Source organism: Rattus norvegicus, chromosome 1, assembly GCF_036323735.1.
Source record: "Rattus norvegicus strain BN/NHsdMcwi chromosome 1, GRCr8, whole genome shotgun sequence".
NCBI classification, from domain to species: Eukaryota; Metazoa; Chordata; class Mammalia; order Rodentia; family Muridae; genus Rattus; species Rattus norvegicus.
In genome coordinates, this window is record NC_086019.1 from 10,230,770 (window position 1) to 10,242,718 (window position 11,949).

The 11,949-nt window shown below is 44.0% G+C and overlaps 1 protein-coding gene across 11 annotated transcripts in view; it reads left to right on the forward strand.

The window, feature by feature from the left end:
- The window catches only part of Hivep2 (HIVEP zinc finger 2), a 199,210-nt gene that overhangs the window by 53,890 nt on the left and 133,371 nt on the right, over window positions 1–11,949 (forward strand). The window contains exon 1 of one of the 11 annotated variants that reach the window (XM_063287884.1): window positions 326–5,866. The gene's annotated coding sequence lies outside the window, so the exon portion shown is untranslated. 11 annotated transcript variants of the gene reach the window in all.

The window sequence follows — 11,949 nt, forward strand, 5'->3', positions numbered from 1 at the left end:
ACAGCCAGGACTAAGTGGAAAGACCTAGTTTCAAAATAGGAGGAGGAGAAAGAGGAAGAGAAGGAAGGAAGAATGAGGAAGGAGAAGAAAGAGGAGGGAGGAGGAAGGAGAAAGAAAGGAAATAAAGAAAAGGAGGAAGAGGAAGAAATAGAAGAGGAAGAAGGAGAAGGATAAGAGGAGGAAGAAAAAGGAGAAGGAGGAGGAGAAGAGGAGGAGAAAAGGAAGAAGAGGAGGAAGAGGAGGAGAGAGAAGAGAAGAGGAAGAGGAGGAATAATAATAATAATAATAATAATTATTATTATTATTATTATTGTGTTGGGTGCTTATGCTGTAGACATAGTCCTTGCTTCCCTATATACGGAGTACACTCTCCATAGGTGCCAGCTATTACAGCAGGTGCATAATTTAGTGAACCCATTTTGCCCTCACTCCGTTTTGTAAACGGAGAACTCAATATTCCCAGAGGTTATATCACTGCATAACGTCATAGTTATCTTTCTATTGCTTCGATAGATAGGACACCACGATGAAAGGCAACTTGGGGGAGGAAAGGGTTTATTTCTTTTACAGCTCTACTTCACAATCCATCAAAGGATGTCAGAGCAGGAACTGAAGCAGAAACATGGAGGATTGCTGCTTAGTGTTTTGCTCTGCCTGCTGTCTTATACACCCTTTGACCACCTGCCTGGGGTGGGCCTGGGCCCTCCCACATCAATCACCAATTACAATATCCCACAGGCTTGCATATAGGCTAGTCTTACAGAGGCATTTTCTCAATTGTGGTTCATTCTTCTTTATAACTATCTTGTGTCAACCTGACCAAAAACGGCCAACCAGGACACCTAATACAATTATTTGCACTGGGGCCATGTGAAGAGTTATACTGTTGATGGAGAGACCTATCATTCGATCTACATCAGTTCCACAGATGTGTCAGGTACTCTGCTGGGGCCTGGAGAGGAACTGAAGAGTACAGTAAGTAGCCTCTGGTATAGAAGTTCAAAAGCAAACAGGCGGTTAGACAGCAGAGTTAATAATTACAACAGCGCAAGTGACTACTGGTACAAGACTTCACACTTGACAGCCCAGAGCATGCATGTTCACACACACACATGCTGCAGCCTTTGTGTGGAGGAGGCCAGAGGACAACCTACAGGAGCCTCTTCTTTCCTTCCACCGTGTGGGATCTAGAGACTGAACTCTTATCCTCCCGGTTGTCGGCAAGTGCCTTCATCAGCTAAGCTGTCTTTCTGGCTCCATTGAGTTTAGTGGAGTGCCTGCCGTGGTCAGCTTCGGGATTCATTAAACCCACTCACTACTGGCTTTGTACATTTCTGTACAGTGGTTTGGGAGGACTTAGGGATAGTTGATGTGTTTACCCAAAGAAGAACAGTGAAAGCTAAAACCCAAGGTCACTGCCGTGGCGTTAGAGAGAAGATAGGCAAAAGGGAGAGGAAGCTTGATCAAACTGGCTAGTGTGGTGATGTGGGAGCTGAGGAGTAAAGCTGGGACGAGGGTAACTCTCACTGTTCACCATTGGTGCCTGAATGTTCAGCCTTATCACTGGAAGTGAGATAGGGGTGACAGGTGAAGTGTGTGTGTGTGTGTATGCGTGTGTGTATGCGTTTGAGTATGTGTGTGTGTGTATGCGTGGGAGTATATGTGTGTGTGAATGTGTATGTAAGTGTATGTATGTATGTGTGTGTATGTGTATGTATTCATGTGTGTATGTGAGTGTGTGTATGTGTATGTGAGTGTGTGTATGTGTATGTGAGTGTGTGTATCTGTGTATGTGTATGTATGCGCTCATGTGCGCACGTGTGTGTATATGTATGTGTATATGTCTGAGTATGTGTGTATATGGGTGTGTGTGTATGTGAGTGTGTGCATGTATGTGCTCACATGTGTATCCGTGTATGTGCTCATGCGTGCACATGTGTGTATGTGTATGTCTGAATATGTGTGTGTATATGTGTGTATGTGAGTATGTGTATGAGTGTGAGTATATGTGTGTATGTGTGTATATGCATGTGTATATGTGAGTGTGAGTGTGTATCTGTGTATGTGTGTATGCACTCATGTGCACACGTGTGTGTATGTGTATATGTCTGAGTATGTGCATGTGTGTGTGTGTGTGTGTGTGTGTGTGTGTGTGTGTGCTTTAATGTGTACATTTCAGGTTGGAAAAGAAGACAGCAACTAATTTGAATTCAGCCCTTAACATATTCAGTAAGCAATTTCATTTGCCACCTTCAAAAGGCTGCTTTTAAAAAATGAGATATTTCAAGTATACGAAAAAAAAATTGAAAGCAAATTCCACTCAGATCCTGAGACTGACAGGGACAACTGTCCCTTTAGTATAAATTATCTATCTGTCCTTGGTTTAGCATGGTATATCGAACGGTGACATATTTTGCTGCTTTTGGATACAGTTGAAACACAGAGTAAGATTTCCTGCCATCATTTCCCATTTGTGATACATAGGATTATGCCAGCCTTCCGTCATGGTGACAGATATCAAGAGGAATGCTTCTACAGGAGGAGGGATTCACTTTGCTCCCAATTAGAGAAGTTTTAGTCTTTCATGGCATGGAAGGTGTGACAGAGTAAAGCAACTGACCCCAGGGTGCCCGGGAAGTGGGGGAGGGAGGAACTCCTAGCAGCTTTTCCCATGTGTCCCACTGGGACCCCGAGTTTATCAAATGATGTCATCCACCATCAAGGCAGATCCTTCCCACCAGTGAATTGTCTCTGGAAACATCTCATCAGAGACACACATAGCCATGTTCTACTAATCTCCTAAGCTTTTTTATTAATCCTACCAAGACTAACTGCTCCAGGATGGACTTAAAAATGGCTTCTGGAGAGTCTAACGCTGAGGAAGGAAATATTCCCTTGTCTAGCTCTTATGCTATGCTGGCTTGTGCTTGCCTCTGTGCGTCCAGTTCTATACAGACAGTTAAGACATCTGATCTTAGGTTAGAGAGCTAATGGCTGTGGTTATTTTTAAAAAACTTGTTTCAGAAGATTAAAATCAGTTGCTTTCTAAGTTGTACATTGGCATTTGAAACACTTAAGCTATAACTCTTACTTGTTTTTATTATTTATTTATATATTTACTTATTTTTTACTTTGAGAGAGAGTTTTGTCTGTGTAGCCCTGACTGGCCTGGAGCTCACTGTGTAGACCAGGCTGGTCTTGAACTCATGGAGAGCCTTTTGCCTCTGCCTCCTGAGTGTATTACCATGCCCAGCTGAAGATTCATTTATTTTATGTTTAGGAGTGTTTAGCCTGCATGTGTACCTACCTGTGCATTACCTGCGTTCCTGGTGCCCGTGGAGGCCAGAAAAGGGTGCCAGATCCTTTGGAACTGGAGTTCCGATTTGTTGGGAGTTGCTGCCACGTGGGTACTGGGAAACAAACTTGGGTCATCTGGAAGAGCAGCCAATGCTCTTAACCATAGGGCCACCTCTCCAGTCCCAGCTGTGCTTTCTTTAAGCTCTTAAGTTGCTGTACACGATGCAGGAAGTGATGTCACGAATTGAAATATGAAGCCCGTCACGATAGTGTAGTTCCTAATCTACAAGTACGCAAGTTCCCTTTTCTTACAAGAAGAAGTGCTTTGCTGGTAGCAACTTTAATTCCGTGATGGATATGGAGTCGTTAAAACCAGGCCTGAGGATGTAATAGCTCATGGGAGTCAGTCTTGTTCCCTGTGTTGCCAGGTGCTGTGTCCATGCGGTTGGAAACAAGGCTTATGAGGCACTTGCCATTGGTTGACTTGTCCATGCGTAGACCAACATGACTGAAGGCGATCATGTCTATGAAGTACGATGAAACCTGGATATTTCTGCTCCTTTCGAGCTATTTAAAAGCCACGAGCTTGTATACAATTAATGGGAATCATCTTGGTTTCTGAGTCATTAAATTATAGAGCACTATCATTTTGAAAAAGCGGATTATGTCTCATCTGATTATTTTTTTCGATTTTTAAATTTGCTTTATTGTTTGCTATCAAAAGCAAACAGTGGAATTCTGTGAAATGAGGCCCTCCCCCGTGTTTAGGTTGCCCCCTGGTCTCGCATCTAATACAGGTGCTAATGCTTGAGGTGTTTGGACCGGCGCAGTGCGGATGACGTAAGTGATGGAGGTACACATCTGCTTCTTCCGCATTGCGTAGTGATACTCAACAGTGGGCACCGTGAACATTTCCGTTCAGAGTCTGTAAACTAGGCCACATACTGTCGACACATATGCACAGGAGAGGAACTTGAGCACCCTGTGAAAAAATCTTTGAACTAAAAATAATTTTCACCTGTATTTATAGCCCTGCTATCATACTTGAGGAAAGTGGTGGAGAGCTTACCAGAAGAGGAAGGTGTCACCTTTGCAGTTCCAGAGAAGTCAGACACTTCTACACGAAAGCCCAGAATGCTCTGTCAAAGTGACAGCCTTGTTGCTAAGAGCCCTTTGCTCGCCCCGTAGGCAGGACAGCCGGTAACATTAGGTACCAGAGATGCACTCCGTCAGACTCGTTCTGTATGGCTGATAATTTGCACGGTAGCGATGGAAATGTGTGCATCATTAGGAGAATTGCCAAGTAAGGCTAACGAGGGGGAGGGCACAGCAAGTAGGCGAGGTGTTCAAATCCTGAGGCAGAATTTTTGGCTCTGTCATAGCCAGTTTCCTTCATTGTTCACCGTGGTGACACATTTGCTTAAAGGAAACTTGTGCGGGGACATTTTTAGATATTTAAATAGAAAATATGCCAAAACCCAGCCTTTGCTGATCTGCAAGTTCTGCTGGTAGCAAGCTGTGCATATGTTTGAGTAGGATGGAGAAGGAACAAATAACTTGACTGTTATTATAATTGTGATACATGTAAAATGATATTTTCCAATAATAATAATAATAATAATAATAATAATAATGACCTAACAATTCGGGCTTTATGTCATCGTTAATACATTAATATCTTGTCACTTGCTCGGTTAAGATATTATCATTCCTTACTTTCATGCACCCATTTATCGAACAGTGGTCATGCTTATGAGTTATTATGAGTTATTAACCCTAATTAGCACCTAAATGCTCCACATGCAGCAGGTGTATGTAACACACGCCATAATTATTTCTATAAATGATCCAACCGCTTCTGAACAATCGTAATTGCAAAGATAGTGAGCAAAATGTCCACTTCTTTGGTCTACCTTGTCATTGAGTTTTATCCCACTTAAAAGCACGTTTTTCAAAAGACAAAAGATGCCTAACTGCCGTTTGCATTATTTTCCTACCTTTGATTCAGGAAGCAATCACGGTTATGTATCTCCCGACTGGTTGAGTCTAATGTTTTGGGGCCAGGTGTGTCATAAGCGAAAATCGTCGTTTGAAAGTTGTGAGTAGAATTAGCAACAATGTGTCATTTTGTGAGACGGCTGATTGGCGCTGTCTGATGCTTTGAGAGGGATGCTAACGTTTACTAAACAGCTTGTTGTGGTGGGAGCATAGTTAAAGCAACTATTCCTGGTTCTGTCTGTTGAACTTAAAACTTCAGCCCCTTACTGTGGCACGTTGACTTCAGGTCTGTTGTAAGAAAGTCTAAATGTAGGCTGTTGAATAATCCCTTTGAGGGCCCTGTGACTATTTTTATGCCTGGATATGCGTCATCAGTGGGTATTTTCTCTGGTGACTCGCTTACATCAAGTCTCCTTCCATACATTCTACCAGCGAGTGACTTATGATTGATGGGAACCACGGCTGTTGTTTAGCTTGATCTGTGACCTCAGCGAATGGACAGCAGGAATTTCCAGCCTGTTAAATTCCCTGCATGCCTGAAGACAGGGGCTCACGGTGTTGATCGAGGCAGGTAGTGAGGGATATTATTCACCAGTGATGACGGGGGGGGGAGGGACAGAAGAAGGAGGGAGAGGGAGGAAGAGGGGAAGGGAGGGGAATTCCTTTTGTGAGCAGCGGTCTCCCTGGCTCAACCCGTTCCTTAGCTCTTCTCCGTGGCTGCCCGTGGGGAAAGGTGCATTTCCGGGACCCGAGAGAAAGTGGATAGTTAGAACCCCCCGCTGTGGGCTGCACGGGGGAGGGGGAACAACTCTGGGCTGGGTAGAGCAGCATAGGACTCTTTAATTAGTTAAGGGGTTGCCTTTCAAATCGGCTGGATTGATCCAAGAGCTGCTAAGTTGTTGTTGGTTTTTTTTTTTTTTAACCACGAATAAGAGCAGAGGTTTTAAATTTTAAGATGTTCAGTAAGCACAATGGTAAGGATTTTGTGTTGGCTTGTCCATCTGGCACTGATTTTTTTTTTTTTAACCTGCACCTTATTTTGACAAGCTATGGAGAAGAGAGCTGTGCGTTTGTGTATATGTGTGGAAATAAACGATAGCTAGCACACAGGACTTTTTTTTTTATTTGCTTTCTTTACTTTTTTTTTCTTCCAAACGTGTGTAAGATTACTGAACTGTAGCGAGATTGGACCCACTATCTAAAAAGCTGTATGTCCTTTCTCCAAGTCTGTCTGTCTGTCTGTCTGTCTGTCTGTCTGTCTGTCTGTCTGTCTCCCCACCACTTCTTTCCTCCTCTTTATCTTACCTTCCTGTTTTTATCATTCCCTCCTGCTACTTGTTTGCAAAAGTGATTCCCAATTTCCTGTAGAGTGAAGGGAGGCGGGGCTTAAGCAGGTGGGTGGGGGTCACATGGGAGGCAGGGCTGCCTCTGTGGGTGGTGAGCTTTCTGGTGATGACTTTGGTTTCTTTAAATGCCAATTAGACAAAATGTAAACAGTCTTTTTACTGAAATGCAATTATAACATTTACTCATTTAGGTAGAATTACTTTTCTGGTCTTTTAAGATGTTTTCCACAATGAAAAGAAATTACTGATTTTTTTCCTTACCAATTCTGTTACCTGCCCCTTTCCCAAATAAGGGCATTTTTCTCTTAATGTAACATTACCAGTATTGCTGCAACAACTTTCCTGATGATTTGCCTCCTAGGAACCAAATTAGGAGAAAATCCCAGACTCTAGTACCCCGAGAGAGATGTGTGGGGTGAAGAAACCGGAAGGATTTTGTTCATAGCCCTTTGGCTTCATTCTGTTCCGTGAAGTGGGCATGGGACATTTTGTAATTATTTTTGCCTCTTCTTTTCAAATGAGCCCTCCTAATGGCAAAAATCTATCACCTGCCAAGTCATATTGTTTCAGTTTGGGTCATTTAAAATTCAAATGACGGTAGGAGAAAGAAAGAGAGGCGCTGGGTGCCACTGCAAAGCTCACCTACCAAAGCACTTTTCCCTTTGAAAACTTGCTCCTTGGAGAAGCAAGGTGACTCACACAGCACGCAATTTATCACTCGAAAACTTGTGAGAGATTGAAATTCAGAGCTATGGGTTTTGAGTCACTGATAATATAATGAATTAAGCTTTCATAATGCATCTGCTTAGAAAGGAATCATTTAAACATGGGCGGAGCCCACTCTTGGTTGGTTTCATTGAAATATCTCCAAGGTGCCACTGGCAACACGGTTTGCTTATTGATGAGTGACACTGTGTGGAAAGATGGGTCTGAAGGGTAAGGTGCTCCCATTCCCCTGTGCTCTGTGGTGTGGGGGATGTTCTGAGAAGGAATACAGTTCTTCTCCCTTTCTTTAAAATGAATGTCCGCTTTTATATGAGAGGACTGGGAGTGCAGAGCCAAACACGGAGGAGGGTTATGTATTTTTTCGTTAAAAATACATTTCACAGAAGATTATAATTTGTGTGGGAGGGAATAGCTGCTTGTCCCTTGACTGCATTGTGCTTATTCCACACAAGAACTGGTTGAGTTTGAACAGGATAGCCTCGTTTTGGTAATCTGATGACAGGTTCTGTTTGGGAAAGAGAATATGATTTTGAGGCTACATGCTAATGGGTAAGAGTAATCGTTCTCTCTTTTGGCAGAGCTTAGCACGGAATCTGCTTTGGCCTTTTTGTAACTACATATATGCAGATCTATCTTTCCTCCTCAGCACCCTTTTCTCTCTTCGTGAAGGATGATTTCTGTCATCTTCAGCATTGGGAAACTCTAAAGGTGGAAGATTTAATAACATGCGTTTGATGCGCAAACGTAAGTTAGAGCAAGATCCTGGCTGCAAATGGCCTTTCTGCAGAGCAGATCCTGTCCCTTGAGTGGATTCCATTGTATACTTGGTTTCTATGGAGACACTCTCATTGCTTGTAGACACTCTGTCTGAGTACAGGGTAAGTGACTGTTTTATCAACTTGGGTCAGAGCAGCTGAAGAAGGTTCCTGGTTAGCATGTGCTCTTTGCTGGCACGGAAAATCAGTGAAGAATCCCAGGAGGTTCTGTGTCCAGTTCGTGCTTGCCCCTTGTCTCCCAAAGCAATCCATAGGCTATACTTCCTGTCGTTTGGGCAGAATCACCGGAACACTAGTAGCAGCCTTCAACACTGAGGCAGGATAACAACTTAATTTTCTTGTGTTGTTTAAGGACTAAGTAGAAACCCCTCCCTCAAAGTACCTACAGTTAAGGGTCATAAAACCGAGGAGTTAGAAAGAGTTAGAAAGTCAAAAGACCTGCTCAAGATGGAGCTCATTCTTCGGAACAAGAGATATTTTATTTAGTGAATGAGTCTTCTACTTTCCTAGGCCATTGGCAAGGATCCTTTAGTTTTGAGAATTGAGATGCTTTTCACTTCCCATCAGCCATTGCACAGATGAGGTCCAGGAAGCATTGTAGACAGATGGACTCTGTGCCTGAAATGACCCATTTTATTGATAGTGGCTGAAGGGCAGGCTCACTCATAGGGTCTTCTCTGGGTTTAGGAGCTAAAAAGCTCTTACATCATCATATATCTGATGTCAACAGTGAGCATGCAGCATCCTCCTGCAGCCGTGAAAATGGCAACAAGCTAGTCATTGCTTAAGACTGTCTATGATTCTGAGTGCACTGTCATAATCACCCTGTGCCAACGATTGGCAGAGCCAACCCCCAGCCCTCACCAGTGACTGATGTGTAGGTACACCAGGAGGCACTCATCTTTCCAACCAGCAAGACTTGGAGCTCTTGTCAAGTGGTGACTTTTGTAAAATACTTTTCACGAGGCAAACAATTTAGAAGCTAAGTAAGAGGAGAAGGACAGAGGGCAAATAGAGAAGACAGGGGAGTGGGGACTTGCGACGGAAATGCTATTTTGTTCCTTTTCACTCAGAGGAAGAGGAATTGTGCGTAACTCAAAAAACCCTTGGGTTTAGCCCTTCTGCGACTTGAAAGTGGGGTTCCAGAGTGGGTGCTAGAGTTAAAATAATTTCACTAACGGTGTTCTTCATCTAAGTTCACTGAAGTTTGATGACAATAACCAACTGCCTCAAAAAATGTAAAGAGAGCATAAGGAGTCCCCTCTCGTCCTATGTGGAGGGGATCTTTTTTTTAATTTTATTTTTTTCATTTATTATTATTTTTATTTTATTTTTATTTATTCACTTTACATTCTTCTCACTGTCCCCTCCCAGTCACCCCTTCCCATAATTCTTACCCACCCCCCCATTCCTTTCTCCTATGAGCAGGTTGGGGCCCTAACCCTCAGCACATCCAGTCTCCTTGAGGCTAGGCGTTTCTTCTCTCACATACCCCACATGCCAGCAACAGCTTTCGGGACAGCCCCTGCTCCAGTCGTTCAGACCCCACATGAAAGTCAAGCTTCACATCTACTACATGTGTGAGGGAAGGTCTAGGTCCAGCCTGTGTATGTTCCTTGGTTGGTGTGGTTCAGAGTGTGAGAGCCCCAGGGGTCCAGTTTGGTTGACCATGTTGGTCTTCCTGTGGAGTCCCACAATCCTTCTTCCTATTCTTCCAAGAGTCCCTAAGCTCCATCCTCCGTTTGGCTGTGGTCATCTGCTGGGTGGAGCCTCTCAGAGGTCAGCCATGTTAGACCCCTGTCTGCAAACATAACAGAGTATCATTAATAGTGTCAGGGATGGGTGCTTGCCCATGAGATGGGTCTCTGGTTGGGCTGGTTATTGGTTGGCCGTTCCTTCAGCCTCTGCTCCATTTCCTGTCCCTGCGTTTCTTGTAGATAGGATAAATTTTGGGTTGAAAGTTTTGTGGGTGGGTTGGTTCCTGCTGGGCTACAGGAGGCGACCTCTTCAGGTATGGAGGGGATTCTTGGTATAATTCAGATCAAACAGTGGTTCTCACCGCTCACCGCTCACTGCTCACCGCACTTCACTCACTGTAAGAACACTATGTAAAGCTTGTCTTTTCTAAGACTCTTTTCATATTATCTGTTTAAAAATTTCCTAACACGGAGATTTTCAGATATTTAAATAACTTAATTGCCCACAAATGTCTCATTTTCTATAAAATTATAGCCTGACTCTTATGTGAAATAGGAAAGGCCATATCCCCGATTGGCTTTCTCTGTTATTTAAATTAGTCTATGTGCAAGGAAAGGTGCTCATAAATCCACATGGCATAGTCCAGTAAAAGAAAAAAAATTATCTTTCTCCTGGGGGAAGAAATTTAAGAAGGCTGGCAAAATGTCGTGCTAGCTGTGAGAAGGGGTGTACGCATGCCGAGGGAAGACACAAGACGAACCATATACCCCTGGGAAACGTCAGTCTGACAGAGGGAGGAGATGGTGACTACCTCACACTCGAGTGAAAGCCGGTACCGAGGACTCAAACGTCACATTCAGGAAATGAAGGTGAAAGGAATTCTAAAATATTCGTGGAGCAGGAGATTGCCTTTTGTGGAGTCTCTGTCTAGATGGGGAAATGGGGGTAGGATGGTCATATGGACTTTGCCATAGCATTTGACGATGGGAAGACAGGAGGTGGAGCCTAAGTAAGTCAGAGGCATGAAGATTTAGTCAGTGCGTGAGAACCATGAGTGAGTTCTGTGGCAAGATGTCACCAGTGTGGGACAGCTTTTCCTATTCATGATGAACAGCTGAAGCGATGTGCTCTCTTTTCTGTGGAGAGCCTGCCTCAAAGGAAAGGCACAGGTTGCCTTTACTGCTGTGAAGCTCTTAGGCCCCAGAGAACCTGCACCTTTAAAGGCCAGCCATGCTCCCTGAGAAGAGAGGCCTCATTGTCGTCAATGTAGGACACGTTGGTGACTGTGTCTGATGGCAAAGGCTTGCCTGTTAGTCCCACTTGAGGCTCAGCTGTCCCCACTGGGACGCTTGGATTCCTCTCTGACCTTTGTTCCCTCTCCGCAGTCTCTCTTTTGGGGATCAGGATAAAGCCTCACCTCTCAGAGTGGGGTACAAGCTGTGGAATTCTTTTTATTGGGGAGTCAGATCTGGGTGCCGGTGAACGCTTACCAGAAACTTTTTGACATTCTTCTGTTTGCTGGTCGGAGCTTATCACTCATGGAAAGTACTAAAAGGAACATGGAAGCTGAGCTTGGAATCCTGGGAAATGTCCAGGTTGGGGAGGAAAATGTAATTCATTAGGTCCTAAAAGGTGGGGAAGCGATGGAAGCTGAAGGGGCCGTTTATGGAGTTCTCAAATCCTCTCAGGTTTTATTTATTAACACTGAGGGAGGGTGTTCTGGGCTGATCCCTAGATGGAACAGTGACCCAGACACTCCTCTGAGAGTTCATTGGATGTCAGGGATCAAGGCCCTCATTAATGATTACAACATAACCCAGGAAGGCAGAAAGGATTCGAGGTTTGCCTCGTTTGGAGAAGGACATGGAGGGTCACTCGGAGAAACAAGACTGTGGAAGTCTGAGGGGCGTGCTCTGAGATATCCAACTATGACAGCCGTGCAGAGTTGCTGAGATCAGTTGGTCTGGGATGTTGGGTTAGAGGCTGGAAATTAAATTTTAGCAGCTGCGAGGAAATAGAAAACACGAGGCACGAGGAATCTGTTGTATGCAGGCGAACGTTTGAGTTAGAGACAGAGGAGAAGAGCATGGTGGGGTTAAAGACGGGCT